Raw genomic sequence first — 21394 nt, 5'->3', positions numbered from 1 at the left:
TTTTTTAGTTTTGTAGCTTTTTTAGCTTTTTTCTTTTTAGTTTTTTACCTTTTTTATTTTATTTTTCTTTTTTTTAGTTTTTTACCTTTTTGCTCTTTTTTAGTTTTCATTTTCTTCTTTATTTTTCAAATGTCATATGCAAACCCTCAAACATACAAAAAAACAAACATGCTTTAATTTTTTTCTTTTTTAGTTTTTTTTTTTTAGTTTGGTACCTTTTAGTTTTTTTAGCCTTTTCTTTTTTATTTTTTTCTTTTTTTCTTTTTTTTTTTCTTTTTAGGTTTTTTTTTTTTAAGACGTCATATGCAAACCCTAAAACATACAAAAAAACAAACATGCTTTAATTTTTTTTTCTTTTTTAATCTTTTTCAAAGTTTTTCAATTTGTCAGTGTTCATTCTAACATTGACACTTAGAAAAATCTTAACGTGCCAAGCATGCTAAAGCTCAACAATTTTAATCAACCTCAAATTTTGGGTATCTGTTTTAAGGTTTTTGAATTACTTTAATCTATTGTCAAAATATATTGAAATATTTGTGCAATTCCCAGTTTTTATATATATAGATATGTTTTCTCTTCTTTTTTAATTTTTCTTTTTTAGTTTTTTTTTTAGGTTTTCAGTTTTTTTTAGTTTTTTTAGCATTTTTTTTTAGTTTTTTACCTTTTTTCATTTTTATTTTTTTAATCTTTTTTATTTTTTTTAGGTTTTTCTTTTTGGTTTTTGCTTCTTTAATTTTTTTGTTTTTTAGTTTTTTTCTTTTTTTAGTGTTTTACCTTTTTCTTTTTCAGTTTTCTTTTTCTTCTTTATTTTTCACTTAGTTTTTTTTAGCTTTTTTTTCTTTTTATTTTTTTTACCTTTTCTTTATTTTTTTTAAAGTTTTTTCTTTTTAGTCTTTTTCTAGTTTTTTACTTTTTTTCTCTTTTCAGTTTTCTTTTTCTTCTTTATTTTTCAGACGTCATATGCAAACCCTCAACACAAAAATACATACAACTTATCTTCTATCTATATAAAAATAAGTTTTATGCGTGTTTTGTCTGTTACACTATGTCTGTTACGCCAGATTATATCTTCTATATATATAAAAATAAGTTGTATGTATTTTTGTGTTGAGGGTTTGCATATGATGTCTGAAAATTAAGAAGAAAAAGAAAACGAACTAAAATGTAAAAACTGGGAATTGCATTAATATTTCGAAACATTTTGAAAAATAGATTAAAGTAATTCGAAAACCTTGAAACAGATACTTAAATTATGGAGGTTTTTATAAATTGTTGAGCTATAGCAAGCTTGGCACGTGAAGATTTTTCCAACTGTCAATGTTATAGAATGTTACCAAAAAGCAAAACCAGGCTTGTGGTTCAAAGAGAAAGGGCCAGATTAGGAATGTGCAATTTACGTCAACGAAGGCGTGTCGAGGAACTACCAGAGCAACGCGAAACCAGACTTGCTGCTGAAAGAGAAAGTAAAAAAAGAAGGCGTGTCGAGGAATCACAAGAACAACGTGAAAACAGGCTTGCGGCTTCAAGAGATAATGCCAGATTAGGAATGTGCAATTTACGTCAACGAAGGCGTGTCGAGGAACTACCAGAGCAACGCGAAACCAGACTTGCTACTAAAAGAGAAAGTGAAAAATGAAGGCGTGTCGAGGAATCATAAGAGCAACGTGAAAACAGGCTTGCGGCTTCAAGAGATAATGCCAAAAGAAAGCTTGCCGAGGAATCACAAGAGCAACGTGAAAATTATCGCCTGGCATTCAGGTACAGCCCAGTCGATGATAATAGTAGATGTGGTCAAATCGGGAATATGTCTAAAATTTGTCCCTACTGCAAGGCCTTGAAATTTAATGGTGAAACAATGGGAATGTTTTGCGCCTCAGGAAAATTTAAACTTCCTCAACTGGCTGCACCCCCAGAGCCATTGAAGACTTTGCTTACTGGGACTACGTCAGAATCTAAGCGTTTTTTATCAAATATCAGAAAATATAACTCATGTTTTCAAATGACGTCGTTTGTTGCCCAAATCGAAAATCAAGATCAATTTATGCCTGCTTTCAAAGTAAAAGGGGAAATTCATTATAGAGCAGTGTCCCTTCTACCATTCTCAGGTAAAAATCATAAATTTTTACTACTGTACTTCATCAGTGATAGCAATTCTGAATTGAATGCACGTTGCGAAATGTTTCCCGACGTTTAAAGGACTATCGTTTCCGAATTGCAACTTCTTCTCCACGAAAATAATGATTTTGTGCATCTGTTCAAAACAGATATCGATTTGACGCCTACTGATACGCATAAAATTGTTATTTCCGCTGACAAAACGCCTACTGGCGAAAATGTGCGTAGATACAATGCTCCAACTATCGACGAAGCGGCAATCGTTATGGTGGGTGATCAGTTTTTACCTCGAGAATTTATTCTTCATAAGCGAAACGCTCAGTTGGTAAGAATTGCTGAAATTCATCGATTCTACCATGCCTTACAATATCCTATCATTTTTTGGGATGGAGCCGACGGCTATCACTTTAATAATAAATTGATAGATCCATCCACTAATAAACAAACGGATAAGAAATGCAGCGCAATGAATTATTATTCCTATAGACTAATGATTCGTCACAATGAAGATAATTATATTTTAAAATGCCATCAATTTGGAATTGTTTCACCAATACATCGTTGATATATATGCAAAGATTGAGTCAGAACGTTTGCTATTTATCCGTCTGAATCAGACCAAGCTCTGCTCTTAACAATACGTTCATTTGCGAGATACCACAGTATTACCACTAACGTTGGAAGATTAACGATTTTACCTTCGTCATATGCTGGCAGTCCCGATCATATGCATGAATATGGTCAAGATGCTGTTGCGTATGTTGGTCTCTATGGTCGTCCAGATTTATTTAATACATTTAGATGTAATCAATCTTGGGACGAGATACAGCAGCTTTTACTTCAAGGACAATCGGTGGTTCATAGACATGACATTACGGCCCGTGTCTTCCGGCAAAAGTTGAAACCACTGATAAACTACATAGTAAAACTTAAAGTGTTTAGGTCAGTACTATGCTGGATGTACTCAGTGGAATGGCAAAAACGAGGATTGCCACGCGCACATATACTAATCTGGCTACATGATAAAATTACTTCTAATGAAATTGATGACGTGATTTCCGCTGAAATACCTGATGAAAATGTCGATAAGGGCTTATATGGTATTGTGGTAAAAAATATGATACATGGACCTTGCGGTACACAGAACGAAAAATCACCATGCATGGCCAAAGAAAGGTGCACAAAGCAATATCCTCCGACTTTTAGTACCCAACACAATTACTGGCAATGATGGTTACCCACAATATAGAAGAAGATCTACTGAAGATGGTGGTAAGATAGCAATAATAAAGAAGCGTAACGGTACCACCATCGAAGTAGATAACCAGTGGGTTGTTCCATATTCCCCTCTACTTTCAAAAACATTTAATGCACATATAAACGTTGAATATTGTAACTCCGTGAAGGCAATCAAATACATATGTAAATACGTCAACAAAGGCAGTGACATGGCAGTTTTAGGCTTGCAGTCCGAAATCAGTGATATTGATGAAATCGTAAAATATCAGGCTGGAAGATACATAAGCAGTATTGAAGCTGTTTGGCGAATTCTTTCATTCCCGATACATGAACGAAGTCCAGCTGTTGTTCACTTAGCGGTACATTTATGGAATGGTCTACGTGTTTATTTTTCGGAATCCAACGTGCAACAAAGAGCCCTAAATCCACCGGATACAACGTTGACTGCTTTCTTTTCGTTATGCCAAAATGATTCTTTTGCAAAAAACTGCTTTATACTGAAGTGCCTTCTTATTACACGTTGAATACTAAAAATAAATATTTGAACATCAAAAACAGGCAGTCGAAGGCCAACCTACCATCTTCAAAGATACCACGATAGGAAGACTCTACACCACTCTACGGCCAAAGAAAGGTGCACAAAGCAATATCCTCCGACTTTTAGTACCCAACACAATTACTGGCAATGATGGTTACCCACAATATAGAAGAAGATCTACTGAAGATGGTGGTAAGATAGCAATAATAAAGAAGCGTAACGGTACCACCATCGAAGTAGATAACCAGTGGGTTGTTCCATATTCCCCTCTACTATCAAAAACATTTAATGCACACATGAACGTTGAATATTGTAACTCCGTGAGGCAATCAAATATATATGTAAATACGTCAACAAAGGCAGTGACATGGCAGTTTTTGGCTTGCAGTCCGAAATCAGTGATATTCATGAAATCGTACAATATCAGGCTGGAAGATACATTAGCAGTATTGAAGCTGTTTGGCGAATTCTTTCATTTCCGATACATGAACGAAGTCCAGCTGTTGTTCACTTAGCGGTACATTTACAGAATGGTCAACGTGTTTATTTTTCGGAATCCAAAGTGCAACAAAGAGCCCTGAATCCACCGGATACAACGTTAACTGCTTTCTTTTCGTTATGCCAAAATGATTCTTTTGCAAAAAAACTGCTGTATACTGAAGAACCTTCGTATTACACGTGGAATACTAAAAATAAATATTTGAAAATCGAAAACAGGGTAAGTCAGTCGAAGGCCAACCTACCATCTTCAAAGATACCACGATAGGAAGACTCTACACCATTCACCCCAATCAACATGAATGCTTCTTTCTATGCCTGCTTTTTGTGAATGTACCCGGTCCGACGTCCTTTGAGTATTTGAGAACTGTAAACGGTGCTATGCATGACACTTACCGTAGTGCATGCCAAGCTCTGAATTTATTGGAGAATGACCAACACTGGGATAACTGCATCAATGCCGCGTACAAAACGTCAACTCCAAGTCAAATTCGTGCATTGTTTGGAATCAATGCAATTGTTTGGAATCAATGGAATCTCCTTCAGCTCCTACAGAGTTATGGGAGAAATTTAAATCGAAAATGTCGGAAGATATGCTCAATCGAAAACGGTTAGAGACGTCAGATATGACTTTTGATTTTACATCAAAAATTTATAACTACACTTTAGTTATTATTGAAGATTTGTGCTTATGTATGGCAAACAAACCTCTTCAGGATTTGGGAATGCCTTCACCTAATCGTACCGCTGCTGTTTCGACATGTTTAGAATCGGATCGTGAACAAAGTTACAACAAGAGTGATCTGTTGTCGTATGTACAAAATAATATTTCTAAGTTAACGTCTGAGCAAAAAGACATTTATGATACGATAATGCATTGTGTCGATAACAACGTTGGAGAAATCTTCTTTTTGGATGCACCAGGTGGTACTGGTAAAACGTTTGTGATAAAACTGATTCTGGCATCAATTTGATCAAAATATGATATAGCGTTGGCAATAGCGTCGTCCGAAATAGCTGCAACGTTGCTGCCTGTTGGAAGAACTGCTCATTCCGCTTTGAAATTGCCTCTGAATTTGCATTCTACAGAAACTCCCACGTGCAATATTTCCAAATAATCTGGGATGGATAAAGTATTGCTGCAATGCAAACTTATTATTTGGGACGAGTGCACAATGGCACACAAAAAATCGCTCGTGGCTCTGGAGCAATCATTACGAGATTTGAGAGGAAATTCGAAACCCTTTGGCAGTATATTAATATTGCTTGCGGGAGATTTCAGGCAAACATTACCTGTAATACCAAGATCAACCCCTTCAGACGAAATGAATGCTTGGCCGAAAAATTCTAATTTATTGGCACACGTAAAGACATAAAAATTAACTACAAATATGCGTGTCCGATTGCAAAACAATGACTCTGGTCAAACATTTTCAGATCAATTGCTGGCAGTTGGAAACGGAAAGCTCCCAGTAGACTCAATTTCAGGACGCCTACAACTACCCGCTGAATTCTCTAATTTAGTGACGTCCAAAAATGAATTGGTTGAAAAAGTATTTCCGCATATTCTAACCAATTATAAAAATCATAAATAGCTAAGTAAACGAGCGATTCTGGCAGCCAAAAATATTGACGTCCACGAAATCAACAATATTGTTTTGACCAAGATTCGAGACCAGGCAGTCCTTTTCAAGTCAGTCAACACAGTTCTGGAACCAATTGAAGCGGTTAATTATCCATCTGAATTTTTAAATTCCCTGGATCTCCCAGGGTTTCCACCACACGTGCTAGAACTAAAAATAGGCGTACCAATAATATTGTTACGAAATATCAACCCACCAAAGCTTTGCAATGGCAGGCGACTTGCCGTAAAAAAAAAAAAAACAATGGAAAACGTAATGAAGGCAACAATCTTGACAGGGCCTTTTGTGGGTGATGCTGTTCTTATTCCTCGCATTCCCATGATTCCACCGGATCTGCCTTTTCAATTTAAAAGATTGCAATTCCTAATTCGATTAGCATTTGCAATCACCATCAGCAAAGCTCAAGGTCAATCATTAGAAAAATGTGGTATAGATCTTAATATAGATTGTTTTTCCCATGGACAATTGTACGTTGCATGTTCGAGGGTCGTCAAACCTGACAATCTATTTATATGCATCGACAATGGGACAGCAAAGAATGTTGTATATTCGCAAGTTTTACGTAGTTAATTTGTATATATATATATATATATATATATATATATATATATATATATATATATATATATATATATATATATATATATATCTATATATATATCTATATATATATATATATATATATATATATATATATATATATATATATATATATATATCTATATATATAAAAATAAGTTGTCTGTGGATGGATGGATGGATGGATGTGTGGATGGATGTGTCAGGTGACGTCACCTGAAAAAACTGGATTAGGTGACGTCAAAACTGAAAAAACTAAAAAAAGGCAAAAACTACAAAAAAAACTAAAAACTAATAAAAAAAATAAAAAAGCTAAAAAACTAAAAAAACTATAAAGGTAAAAACCAATAAAAAACTAAAAAAAAAACTGAAAAAACTAAAAAAAGGCAAAAACTACAAAAAAAAACTAAAAACTAATAAAAAAAGTAAAAAAGCTAAAAAACTAAAAAAACTAAAAAAACTAAAAAAAGGTAAAAAACTAAAAAAAATAAAAAATAAAAAAAAACTAAAAAAAAGGAAAAAACTGAAAAATAAGCTAAAATAAAGGTAAAAACCAATAAAAAACTAAAAAAAAAAAGGAAAAAACTAATAAATGACGACACTCAAAGAGAAAGCGACCAGGACAAAAAACTAAAAAAAAAGGCAAAAACTACAAAAAAACTAAAAACTAATAAAAAAAATAAAAAAGCTAAAAAACTAAAAAAACTAAAAAAAGGTAAAAAACTAAAAAAACTAAAAACTAAAAAAAAACTAAAAAAGGTAAAAACTAAAAGAACTAAAAAAGAAAAAAATAAATGACGACACTCAAAGAGAAAGCGACCAGGACAAAAGGAATGTTCGATTAGCAATCAACAAAGCACCGGGACACAGGGAGTATAAATGACGACCAGGACACAAGTAAAAAAAAAAATTAACAAAACTAAAAAGAAGGTAAAAACTACAAAAAAACTAAAAAGAAAAAAAAACTAAAAACTAATAAAAAAACTAAAAAATCTAAAAATCTAAATAAACTAAAAAAGAAAAAAAAAAGGAAAAAAATAAAGGAGAAAAACAAAACTAAAAAACGAATGTATATACAGACCGGTACACCGGGATACAAATGACGACCGGGACACAGGGAATATAAATAACGACCGGGACACAGGGACACAACTACAACGGGGACACCGGGGGAAACAGGGGGATATAAATGACGACCGGGACAAAAAAACTAAAAAGAAATAAAAACTAAAAACTAATAAAAAAAACTAAAAAATCTAAAAATCTAAATAAGCTAAAAAAGAAAAAAAAGGAAAAAAATAAAGGAGAAAAACAAAACTAAAAAACGAATGTATATACAGACCGGGACACCGGGATACAAATGATGACCGGGACCCGGGACACAGGGAATATAAATGACGACCGGGACACAGGGACACAACTACAACGGGGACACCGGGGGAAACAGGGGGATAACCTGACAATCTATTTATATGCAAAGACAATGGGACAGCAAAGAATGTTGTATATTCGCAAGTTTTACGTAGTTAAAACCATATATATATATATATATATCTATATTCACAGGTGGGACATAGGGACACAACTACAATGGCGCGTAACTATTATGGCGCGTAACGACTTACGCGCGCGGGGGGGCTTGGGGGGGGCGCGAAGCGCCCCCACCAACTAGGTGTTGGGGTGGCGCGAAGCGCCACCCCAACAGCTAGTATATATATATATATAGATATCTATATATATCTATCTATATATATAAAAATAAGTTGTTTGTCTGTCTGTCAACAGACGTCACTGTCCACATATGACATCTGAATTATTTCATCATATACCAATTCAAAAACAAATGTATTCAAGCCGAAGTAGCTGAGTTAGGAAAGCGTTATGTTCCAGGTTCGGTTCGGTTAGCAATCACCATCAACAAAGCTCAAGGGCAATCATTAGAATAATGAGGTATAGATATGAATACGGATTGTTTTTCCCATGGACAATTATATGTTGCATGTTCAAGAGTCGGTAAACCTGACAATCTATTTATATGTACAGACAATGGGACAGCGAAGAATATTGCATATTCGCAAGTTTTACGTAGCTAAAAACATATATCTATCTATATATATAAAAATAAGTTGTCTGTCTGTGGATGTGTGGATGGATGTGTGGATGGATGTGTCAGGTGACGTCACCTGAAAAAACTGGATTAGGTGACGTCAAAACTGAAAAAACTAAAAAAAGGCAAAAACTACAAAAAAAAACTAAAAACTAATAAAAAAAATAAAAAAGCTAAAAAACTAAAAAAACTATAAAGGTAAAAACCAATAAAAAACTAAAAAAAAAACTGAAAAAACTAAAAAAAGGCAAAAACTACAAAAAAAACTAAAAACTAATAAAAAAAGTAAAAAAGCTAAAAAACTAAAAAAACTAAAAAAACTAAAAAAAGGTAAAAAACTAAAAAAAATAAAAAATAAAAAAAAACTAAAAAAAAGGAAAAAACTGAAAAATAAGCTAAAATAAAGGTAAAAACCAATAAAAAACTAAAAAAAAAAAGGAAAAAACTAATAAATGACGACACTCAAAGAGAAAGCGACCAGGACAAAAAACTAAAAAAAAAGGCAAAAACTACAAAAAAACTAAAAACTAATAAAAAAAATAAAAAAGCTAAAAAACTAAAAAAACTAAAAAAAGGTAAAAAACTAAAAAAACTAAAAACTAAAAAAAACTAAAAAAGGTAAAAACTAAAAGAACTAAAAAAGAAAAAAATAAATGACGACACTCAAAGAGAAAGCGACCAGGACAAAAGGAATGTTCGATTAGCAATCAACAAAGCACCGGGACACAGGGAGTATAAATGACGACCAGGACACAAGTAAAAAAAAAATTTAACAAAACTAAAAAGAAGGTAAAAACTACAAAAAAACTAAAAAGAAAAAAAAACTAAAAACTAATAAAAAAAACTAAAAAATCTAAAAATCTAAATAAACTAAAAAAGAAAAAAAAAGGAAAAAAATAAAGGAGAAAAACAAAACTAAAAAACGAATGTATATACAGACCGGTACACCGGGATACAAATGACGACCGGGACACAGGGAATATAAATAACGACCGGGACACAGGGACACAACTACAACGGGGACACCGGGGGAAACAGGGGGATATAAATGACGACCGGGACAAAAAAACTAAAAAGAAATAAAAACTAAAAACTAATAAAAAAAACTAAAAAATCTAAAAATCTAAATAAGCTAAAAAAGAAAAAAAAAGGAAAAAAATAAAGGAGAAAAACAAAACTAAAAAACGAATGTATATACAGACCGGGACACCGGGATACAAATGATGACCGGGACGCGGGACACAGGGAATATAAATGACGACCGGGACACAGGGACACAACTACAACGGGGACACCGGGGGAAACAGGGGGATAACCTGACAATCTATTTATATGCAAAGACAATGGGACAGCAAAGAATGTTGTATATTCGCAAGTTTTACGTAGTTAAAACCATATATATATATATATATCTATATTCACAGGTGGGACATAGGGACACAACTACAATGGCGCGTAACTATTATGGCGCGTAACGACTTACGCGCGCGGGGGGGCTTGGGGGGGGCGCGAAGCGCCCCCACCAACTAGGTGTTGGGGTGGCGCGAAGCGCCACCCCAACAGCTAGTATATATATATATATATATATATATATATATATATATATATATATATATATATATATATATATATATATATATATATATATATATATATATATATATATATTTATATATATATATATATATATATATATATATATACATATATTCACAGATGGGATACAGGGACACAACTACAATGGCGCGTAACTAATATGGCGCGTAACGACTTACGCGCACGGGAGGGCTTGGGGGGGGGCGCGAAGTGCCACCCCAACAGCTAGTTTTTATATGTATAGAAGATATAATCTGCCGTAACAGACATAACAGACATACAGCTTATTTTCATATATATAGATTAGTCCTGTTTTTACTTATGCTACATCTAGAAATAATAAAGCAAGAATTACCTGAATTATTTGATCCAAGATCGTCAGGAAACGAATATAGCTACGTCTTTTTTCTTTCTTTTCTTCTTCGTTTTGGTTCGTCTTTCTTTTATTCTTTGCTTCTAATGCTCCTTTATCCTCAATATCCTTAAATTTCTTTCTCATTGGAGCTAATTTCAATTTTAGTTCATCATAGCATAGATAAACACATCTAGTTGAATAAAATGTATTGATCTATGCGCCGATGAACTAAAATTGAGTATCCTTCAATATTTTGCATTTATATTTTCCTTCTCTTTGTAGGAAAAACGCACCATTTGAATTGTCAAATATACTGGTAGACGTTTAATTTGCGACGTTTTTTCATAAACCGAATCACGGTCAAGAATATCTGATCGCTTTGTAATATGTTCTTTGAGTTTCAATCTGAGGCCATTTTCAAGATACTTCACCTCTTGAGAAATGTAACAACTGAGCTGAAAGAAGTCTTGTTTAGCTCAGTTGTTACATGACTCAAGTGCCGAAACAAATTTCCACTTGTCTCATAGGAAGGGTTCTAGAATTTCCTGACTGAGAGAAAACTTAAGTTTAAGTTTCTTCACTGCTTGAACCTTGCACATGCTTATTCAATTGGCCAAAAAAAGACGGTATTGATACTGTGGATGACAAATACATTTTTGAAGGATCAGTCAAGTTAGTGGGAACCGGACCATTTGAAACGCCCCAAATCCGTCAGGTTATTCAGTCGTCATTAGGCAGTCAGTGGCAAGCTTCAGTAGATCTTTGTTTTTTTTTCATACACGTAAGCTACACCAGTTATGAGACAGTTTTTGTATCTGAAGTCAAACCATAATTTGCGTAGTATGTTTTTCTTTTTTAAAATACAAGAAATCATTTAATTTCAGTGATTCGTGCACCTCGGCTAAATACTTGTAACGTTTATCAGTTAGGTAAATCCAACACTGTTGGATTTACCCCAAAATGGCAGAAAAAAGTGTGGTCTTTTGATGCCAGTCAGCTTGACATAAAAATTGTTTGCTTATTGACTTATAATGATCCCTCGATGTCCTTTGAGATGGTGAAGTCCTATTTTTTGTTTTCATATTTATGTTGTCACATTGTCATATATTTTCATATTTAAATATATCGAAGTCATATTTCTGACAAATTGTTGAAAAAAGCTAGTAGGGGTATGTCACACTTCCCCCAAATCTGGGGCAAGCCCAACATAGCAGACTGCACCAACTTCAAAACCTGGTGATGGGCTAAACGCATAGTATATATGAAAATCAGATGGTTTAATAGTGTGGGACACTCCTATAAGAAAAGGTTGATGATATGAGTAAATTAAGATGTAGATAAAGTAAATAATGATGATCTATGTAAATAAAGGTTGAGATGATATGAGATACTCGTAAAAAAAAACAACTTAAGTCCATTTAACAGAAAAAACATGTTATAGTGTCGGACTTTCCCCGATTCAAACTACTATAAATTATAATATTACTAGCTGTTTGGCTGGCGCGAGGCGCCATCCCAACACCCAGTTGGTGAGGGCGCTTCGCGCCCCCTCAAGCCTCCCCCCCCCCGCGCGCGTAAGTTGTTACGCGCCATATTAGTTACGCGCCATTGTAGTTGTGTCCCTGTGTCCCACCTGTGAAAATATATATATATATATATATATATATATATATATATATATATATATATATATATATATATATATATATATATATATATATATATATATATATATATATATGTATATATATATCTATATATATAAAAATAAGTTGTCTGTCTGTGTGTCTGTCTGTCAGGTGACGTCATGTTTCTGTGTCGACTGACGTCATGAAGTTAGTTGTCGTCATTTTTCTATGACGATGACGTCATTAAAGATATTTAAGACATATATGTTCACGTAGAAATCTATTAATGTTTAAGTTTAAAATGACTGATGAACTTACAATGGCAAAAGCCGATGAAGATGCTCAAAGAGTCTATGCCAAAAAACTTGCTGTTGATAGAGAAAGTCAGAAAAGAAAGCGTGCCGAGGAATCAAAAGAACAGCAAGGAAACAGGCTTGAGGCTAAAGAACGCAAAACCGCGCAGTTAGATGAAGATCCACCTGGACAGCGAGAGTCAAAACATATCAAATCTGAAAATGATAGCGATGATGATTGGGTTTGGGATTTTGACTTGGATAAGGTAATCAATGCCTACCAGATTTTAGTTAAAAAAAAAAGGTTCGGTGATATGTATTTCATAGTGAAGCTGAAAAATAAAGAAGAAAAAAAACTGAAAAAAGAAAAAATGTAAAAAACTAAAAAATACTAAAAAGAAAAAACACTCAAAGAGAAATTACAGACCGGGACACAAATGACGACCGGGACAGAGGGAATATAATAACGACCGGGACACTCAAAGAGAAATTACAGACTGGGATACCGGGACACAAATGACGACCGGGACACAGGGAATATAAATGACGACCAGGACACAGGTATTTAAGAATATCGTTCAAAGACAAATTTTTCATTGTAAGAAGACCGTTGTAAGAGAAACTTCTAATTGTAAAATGACTGAAGAATAAGTCAGTCGACGGCCAACCTACCATCTTCAAAGATACGACGATAGGAAGACTCTACACCGTTCACCCCAATCAACATGAATGCTTCTTTCTACGCCTGCTTTTGGTGAATGTACCCGGTCCGACATCCTTTGAGTATTTGAGAACTGTAAACGGTACTATACATGACACTTACCGTAGTGCATGCCAAGCTCTGAATTTATTGGAGAATGACCAACACTGGGATAACTGCATCAATGACGCGTGCGAAACGTCAACCCCAAATCAAATTCGTGCATTGTTTGGCATCATTTTAACAACTTGCTCTCCATCAGCTCCTACAGAGTTATGGGAAAAATATAAGTCAAAAATGTCCGAAGATATACTCCATCGAAAACAGTTAGAGACGTCAGATATGACTTTTGATTTTACATCAGAAATTTATAACTACACTTTAGTTATTATAGAAGATTTGTGCGTACGTATGGCAAACAAACCTCTTCAGGATTTGGGAATGCCTTCACCTAACCGTATCGCTGCTGTTTCGACATGTGTAGAATTGGATCGTGAACAAAGATACAGTACGAGTGATCTATTGTCGTATGTACAAAATAACATTTCCAAGTTAACGTCGGAACAAAAAGACATTTATGATACGATAATGCATTGTGTCGATAACAACGTTGGAGAAATTTTCTTTTTGGATGCGCCAGGAGGTACTGGTAAAACATTTGTGATAAAACTGATTCTGGCATCAATTCGATCAAAAAATGATATAGCGTTGGCAATTGCGTCGTCCGGAATAGCCGCAACATTGCTGCCTGGTGGAAGAACTGCTCATTCCGCTTTGAAATTGCCTCTGAATTTGCATTCTACAGAAACTCCCACGTGCAATATTTCCAAATCATCTGGGATGGGTAAAGTATTGCAGCAATGCAAACTTATTATTTGGGATGAGTGCACAATGGCACACAAAAAATCGCTCGAGGCTCTGGATCAATGCTTGAAAGATTTGAGAGGGAAGTCGAAACCCTTTGGCAGCACATTAATATTGCTTGCGGGAGATTTCAGGCAAACATTACCTATAATACCTAGATCAACTCCTGCAGACGAAATGAATGCTTGCCTGAAAAATTCCAATTTATGGGCACATGTAAAAATATTAAAATTAACTACAAATATGCGTGTCCGATTGCAAAACGATGACTCTGGTCAAACATTTTCAGATTAATTGCTGGCAATTGGAAACGGAAAGCTCCCAGTAGACTCAATTTCAGGACGTATACAACTACCTGCTGATTTCTGTAATTTAGTGACGTCCAAAAATGAATTGATTGAAAAAGTATTTCCGAATATTCTAAAAAATTATAAAAATAATAAATGGCTAAGTGAAAGAGCGATTCTCGCACCCAAAAATATAGACGTCCACGAAATCAACAATATTGTTTTGACCAAGATTCGAGACCAGGCAGTCCTTTACAAGTCAGTCGACACAGTTTTGGAACCAAATGAAGCGGTTAATTATCCATCTGAATTTTTAAATTCCATAGATCTTTCAGGGTTTCCACCACACGTGCTACAACTAAAAATAGGCGTACCAATAATACTTTTAAGAAATATCAACCCACCAAAGCTTTGCAATGGCACGCGACTTGCCGTAAAAAAAACAATGGAAAACCTAATAGAGGCCACAATCTTGACAGGGCCTTTTGAGGGTGAGGCTGTTCTTATTCCTCGCATTCCCATGATTCCAACGGATCTGCCTTTTCAATTTAAAAGATTGCAATTCCCAATTCGATTAGCATTTGCAATCACCATTAATAAAGCTCAAGGTCAATCATTAGAAAAATGTGGTATAGATCTTAATACTGATTGTTTTTCCCATGGACAATTGTACGTTGCATGTTCGAGGGTCGGTAAACCTGACAATCTATTTATATGCAGCGACAATTGGACAGCGAAGAATGTTGTATATTCGCAAGTTTCACGCAGTTAATTTGTATTGTATCTATCTATCTATCTATCTATATAAAAACGAGTTGTGTGTATGCATGTTTGTTTGTTTGTAAAAAGAGCGTTTGCATATGACGTCATTATTATTACATACGGCTTTGTATATGCACAGACAATGGGAAAGTCAAGAATGTTGTATATTCGCAATTTTTACGTAGTTTAACTCCTGCAGACGAAATGAATGCTTGCCTGAAAAATTCTAATTTATGGGCACACGTAAAAATATTAAAATTAACTACAAATATGCGTGTCCGATTGCAAAACGATGACTCTGGTCAAACATTTTCAGATCAATTGCTGGCAATTGGAAACGGAAAGCTCCCAGTAGTGGGAAAGCCAAGAATGTTGTATATTCGCAATTTATACGTAGTTTGAAACACATATATAAATCTATCTATATTCACAGGTGGGACACAGGGACACAACTACAATGGCGCTTAACTAATATGGCGCGTAACGACTTACGCGCGCGGGGGGCTTGGGGGGCGCGAAGCGCCCCACCAACTAGGTGTTGGGGTGGCGCAAAGCGCCACCCCAACAGCTAGTATATATATATATATATATATATATATATATATATATATATATATATATATATATATATATATATATATATATATATATATATATATATATATATATATATATATATATATATATATATATATATGTTTTTAACTACGTAAAACTTGCAAATATACAACATTCTTTGTTGTTTCATTGTCTGTCCATATAAATAGATTGTAAGGTTTGCCGACTCTTGAACATGCAACATATAATTGTCCATGGGAAAACAATCCGTATTCAGATCTATACCGCATTTTTCTAACGATTGCCCTTGAGCTTTGTCGATGGTGATTGCTAATCGAACATTCCCTGTGTCCCCGTCGTCATTTATATATCCCCCTGCGCCCCTCCGGAGTCCCCGTAGTGTCCCGGTATCCCGGTTGTCATTTGTGTCCCGGTATCCCAGTCTATAATTTCTCTTTGAGTGTCCCGGTCGTCATTTATATTCCCTCTGTCCCGGTTGTCATTTGTGTCCCAATGTCCCTGTCTGTAATTTCTCTTTGAGTGTCCCGATCGTCATTTATATTCCCTGTGTCCCGGTCGTCATTTGTGTCCTGGTTTGTAGTGTCATCTTATAATAACGTCATTTACAAAGCCTTATATACTTATAATGACGTCACATGCAGACCCACAAACAAACAAACATGCATATATACAACTTATTTATATTTATATATATATATAGGTATAGTTTCTTTTTTAGTTTTTAATTTCTTAGTTTTTTCCTTTTTTATTTGTTCTTTTATTAGTTTCTCCTTTTTATTAATTTGTTTTCTGTTTTTCTTTTCTTTATTTTTCAGATGTCATATGCAAACCCTCAAACATACAAAAAAACTAACATGCTTTATTTTTTTTTCTTTTTTAGTTTTTTCTATTTTTTAGTTTTGTAGCTTTTTTAGTTTTTTAGCTTTTTTCTTTTTAGTTTTTTCCTTTTTTTTTTTTTTTTTGGTTTTTCTTTTTTTTATGACGGCATATGCAAACCCTAAAAAATACAAAAAAACAAACATGCTTTAATTTTTTCTTTTTTAATCTTTTTCAAACTTTTTCAATTTGACGATGTTCATTCTAACATTGACACTTGGAAAAATCTTTACGTGCCAAGCATGCTAAAGCTCAACAATTTATAATTAACCTCAAAATTTTGGGTATCTGTTTTAAGGTTTTCGAATTACATCAATCTATTGTCAAAATATATTGAAATATTTGTGCAATTCCCAGTTTTTATATATATAGATATGTTTTCTCTTCTTTTTTAATTTTTCTTCTTAGTTTTTTCTTTTTTTTAGTTTTTTAGCTTTTTTTAGTTTTTTTTTAGCTTTTTTTAGTTTTTTAGCTTTTTTTCTTTTTAGTTTTTTACCTTTTTTTCTTTTTTAATTTTTTTTATTTTTTAGTTATTTTTTTAGTTGTTTACCTTTTTTTCTGTTTTCTTTTTCTTCTTTATTTTTCAGACTTAGTTTTTTCTTAGTTTTTTTTCTTTTTGGTTTTTTTCTAGTTTTTTACTTTTTTTCAGTTTTCTTTTTCTTCTTTATTTTTCGGACGTCATATGCACACCCTCAACACAAAAATACATACAACTTATTTTTATATATATAGAAGATATAAGCTGGCGTAACAGACATAGTGTAACAGACATAACAGACATACAGCTTATTTTTATATATATACTAGCTGTTGGGGTGGCGCTTCGCGCCACCCCAACACCTAGTTGGTGGGGGCGCTTCGCGCCCCCCCCCAAGCCCCCCCGCGCGCGTAAGTCGTTACGCGCCATAATAGTTACGCGCCATTGTAGTTGTGTCCCTATGTCCCACCTGTGAATATAGATATATATATATACATATATATATATCTATATATATAAAAATAAGTTGTCTGTGGATGGATGGATGGATGGATGTGTGGATGGATGTGTCAGGTGACGTCACCTGAAAAAACTGGATTAGGTGACGTCAAAACTGAAAAAACTAAAAAAAGGCAAAAACTACAAAAAAAACTAAAAACTAATAAAAAAAATAAAAAAGCTAAAAAACTAAAAAAAACTATAAAGGTAAAAACCAATAAAAAACTAAAAAAAAACTGAAAAAACTAAAAAAAGGCAAAAACTACAAAAAAAAACTAAAAACTAATAAAAAAAGTAAAAAAGCTAAAAAACTAAAAAAACTAAAAAAACTAAAAAAAGGTAAAAAACTAAAAAAAATAAAAAATAAAAAAAAACTAAAAAAAAGGAAAAAACTGAAAAATAAGCTAAAATAAAGGTAAAAACCAATAAAAAACTAAAAAAAAAAGGAAAAAACTAATAAATGACGACACTCAAAGAGAAAGCGACCAGGACAAAAAACTAAAAAAAAAGGCAAAAACTACAAAAAAACTAAAAACTAATAAAAAAAATAAAAAAGCTAAAAAACTAAAAAAACTAAAAAAAGGTAAAAAACTAAAAAAACTAAAAACTAAAAAAAAACTAAAAAAGGTAAAAACTAAAAGAACTAAAAAAGAAAAAAATAAATGACGACACTCAAAGAGAAAGCGACCAGGACAAAAGGAATGTTCGATTAGCAATCAACAAAGCACCGGGACACAGGGAGTATAAATGACGACCAGGACACAAGTAAAAAAAAAAATTAACAAAACTAAAAAGAAGGTAAAAACTACAAAAAAACTAAAAAGAAAAAAAAACTAAAAACTAATAAAAAAACTAAAAAATCTAAAAATCTAAATAAACTAAAAAAGAAAAAAAAAGGAAAAAAATAAAGGAGAAAAACAAAACTAAAAAACGAATGTATATACAGACCGGTACACCGGGATACAAATGACGACCGGGACACAGGGAATATAAATAACGACCGGGACACAGGGACACAACTACAACGGGGACACCGGGGGAAACAGGGGGATATAAATGACGACCGGGACAAAAAAAACTAAAAAGAAATAAAAACTAAAAACTAATAAAAAAAACTAAAAAATCTAAAAATCTAAATAAGCTAAAAAAGAAAAAAAAAGGAAAAAAATAAAGGAGAAAAACAAAACTAAAAAACGAATGTATATACAGACCGGGATACAAATGATGACCGGGACCCGGGACACAGGGAATATAAATGACGACCGGGACACAGGGACACAACTACAACGGGGACACCGGGGGAAACAGGGGGATAACCTGACAATCTATTTATATGCAAAGACAATGGGACAGCAAAGAATGTTGTATATTCGCAAGTTTTACGTAGTTAAAACCATATATATATATATATATCTATATTCACAGGTGGGACATAGGGACACAACTACAATGGCGCGTAACTATTATGGCGCGTAACGACTTACGCGCGCGGGGGGGCTTGGGGGGGGCGCGAAGCGCCCCCACCAACTAGGTGTTGGGGTGGCGCGAAGCGCCACCCCAACAGCTAGTATATATATATATATATATATATATATATATATATATATATATATATATATATATATATATATATATATATATATGGTTTTAACTACGTAAAACTTGCGAATATACAACATTCTTTGCTGTCCCATTGTCTTTGCATATAAATAGATTGTCAGGTTTACCGACTCTTGAACATGCAACATATAATGGTCCATGGGAAAACAATCTGTATTCAGATCTATACCTCATGATTCTAATGATTGCCTTTGAGCTTTGTTGATGTTGATTGCTAATCGACCATTCCCTGTCCCGGTGTCCCGGTCGTCATTTATATCCCCCTGTTTCCCCCGGTGTCCCCGTTGTAGTTGTGTCCCTGTGTCCCGGTCGTCATTTATATTCCCTGTGTCCCGGTCGTCATTTGTATCCCGGTGTCCCGGTCTGTATATACATTCGTTTTTTAGTTTTGTTTTTCTCCTTTATTTTTTTCCATTTTTTTTCTTTTTTAGTTTATTTAGATTTTTAGATTTTTTAGTTTTTTTATTAGTTTTTAGTTCTTTTTTCTTTTTTTTTGTAGTTTTTACCTTCTTTTTAGTTTTGTTAGTTTTTTTTTTACTTATGTCCTGGTCGTCATTTATACTCCCTGTGTCTCGGTGCTTTGTTGATTGCTAATCGAACATTCCTTTTGTCCTGGTCGCTTTCTCTTTGAGTGTCGTCATTTATTTTTTCCTTTTTTAGTTCTTTTAGTTTTTACCTTTTTTAGTTTTTTTTAGTTTTTTAGATGAAAATTTTTTTTTGTTTTTTCCTTTTTTTCTTTTTAGTTTTTTATTGGTTTTTACCTTTATTTTAGCTTATTTTTCAGTTTTTTCCTTTTTTTTAGTTTTTTTTATTTTTTATTTTTTTTAGTTTTTTACCTTTTTTTAGTTTTTTTAGTTTTTTTAGTTTTTTAGCTTTTTTACTTTTTTTATTAGTTTTTAGTTTTTTTTGTAGTTTTTGCCTTTTTTTAGTTTTTTCAGTTTTTTTTTAGTTTTTTATTGGTTTTTACCTTTATTTTAGCTTATTTTTCAGTTTTTTCCTTTTTTTTAGTTTTTTTTAGTTTTTAGTTTTTTTAGTTTTTTACCTTTTTTTAATTTTTTTAGTTTTTTTAGTTTTTTAGTTTTTTTATTTTTTTTATTAGTTTTTAGTTTTTTTTGTAGTTTTTGCCTTTTTTTAGTTTTTTTAGTTTTTTAGCTTTTTTATTAGTTTTTAGTTTTTTTTGTAGTTTTTGCCTTTTTTTAGTTTTTTTAGTTTTTTAGCTTTTTTATTAGTTTTTAGTTTTTTTTGTAGTTTTTGCCTTTTTTTAGTTTTTTTCTTTTTAGTTTTTTTGTAGTTTTTACCTTCTTTTTAGTTTTGTTAGTTTTTTTTTTTAACTTATGTCCTGGTCGTCATTTATACTCCCTGTGTCCCGGTGCTTTGTTGATTGCTAATCGAACATTCCTTTTGTCCTGGTCGCTTTCTCTTTGAGTGTCGTCATTTATTTTTTTCTTTTTTAGTTCTTTTAGTTTTTACCTTTTTTAGTTTTTTTTAGTTTTTTAGATGAAAATTTTTTTTAGTTTTTTCCTTTTTTTCTTTTTAGTTTTTTATTGGTTTTTACCTTTATTTTAGCTTATTTTTCAGTTTTTTCCTTTTTTTTAGTTTTTTTTATTTTTTAGTTTTTTTAGTTTTTTACCTTTTTTTAGTTTTTTTAGTTTTTTTAGTTTTTTGGCTTTTTTACTTTTTTATTAGTTTTTAGTTTTTTTGTAGTTTTTGCCTTTTTTTAGTTTTTTCAGTTTTTTTTTTAGTTTTTTATTGGTTTTTACCTTTATTTTAGCTTATTTTTCAGTTTTTTCCTTTTTTTTAGTTTTTTTTAGTTTTTAGTTTTTTTAGTTTTTTACCTTTTTTTAGTTTTTTTAGTTTTTTTAGTTTTTTAGCTTTTTTATTTTTTTTATTAGTTTTTAGTTTTTTTGTAGTTTTTGCCTTTTTTTAGTTTTTTTAGTTTTTTAGCTTTTTTATTAGTTTTTAGTTTTTTTTGTAGTTTTTGCCTTTTTTTAGTTTTTTAGTTTTTTAGCTTTTTTATTTTTTTTATTAGTTTTTAGTTTTTTTTGTAGTTTTTGCCTTTTTTTAGTTTTTTCAGTTTTCAGTTTTGTCACCTGATCCAGTTTTTTCAGGTGACGTCACCTGATCCACAGATCCACAGAT

The 21394-nt window shown here is 32.7% G+C and overlaps 1 protein-coding gene across 1 annotated transcript in view; it reads left to right on the top strand.

Annotated features, from left to right (window-relative positions):
* Positions 1–21394, top strand: part of LOC136028438 (A disintegrin and metalloproteinase with thrombospondin motifs 6-like) — a 195450-nt gene that overhangs the window by 173094 nt on the left and 962 nt on the right. The gene's annotated exons all lie outside the window — the stretch shown is intronic.

This window comes from Artemia franciscana, chromosome 6 (genome assembly GCF_032884065.1).
Source record: "Artemia franciscana chromosome 6, ASM3288406v1, whole genome shotgun sequence".
Lineage (NCBI taxonomy): Eukaryota > Metazoa > Arthropoda > Branchiopoda > Anostraca > Artemiidae > Artemia > Artemia franciscana.
Note: the sequence above shows the minus strand (reverse complement) of the source record. Positions and strands in the feature narration are given on the sequence as shown.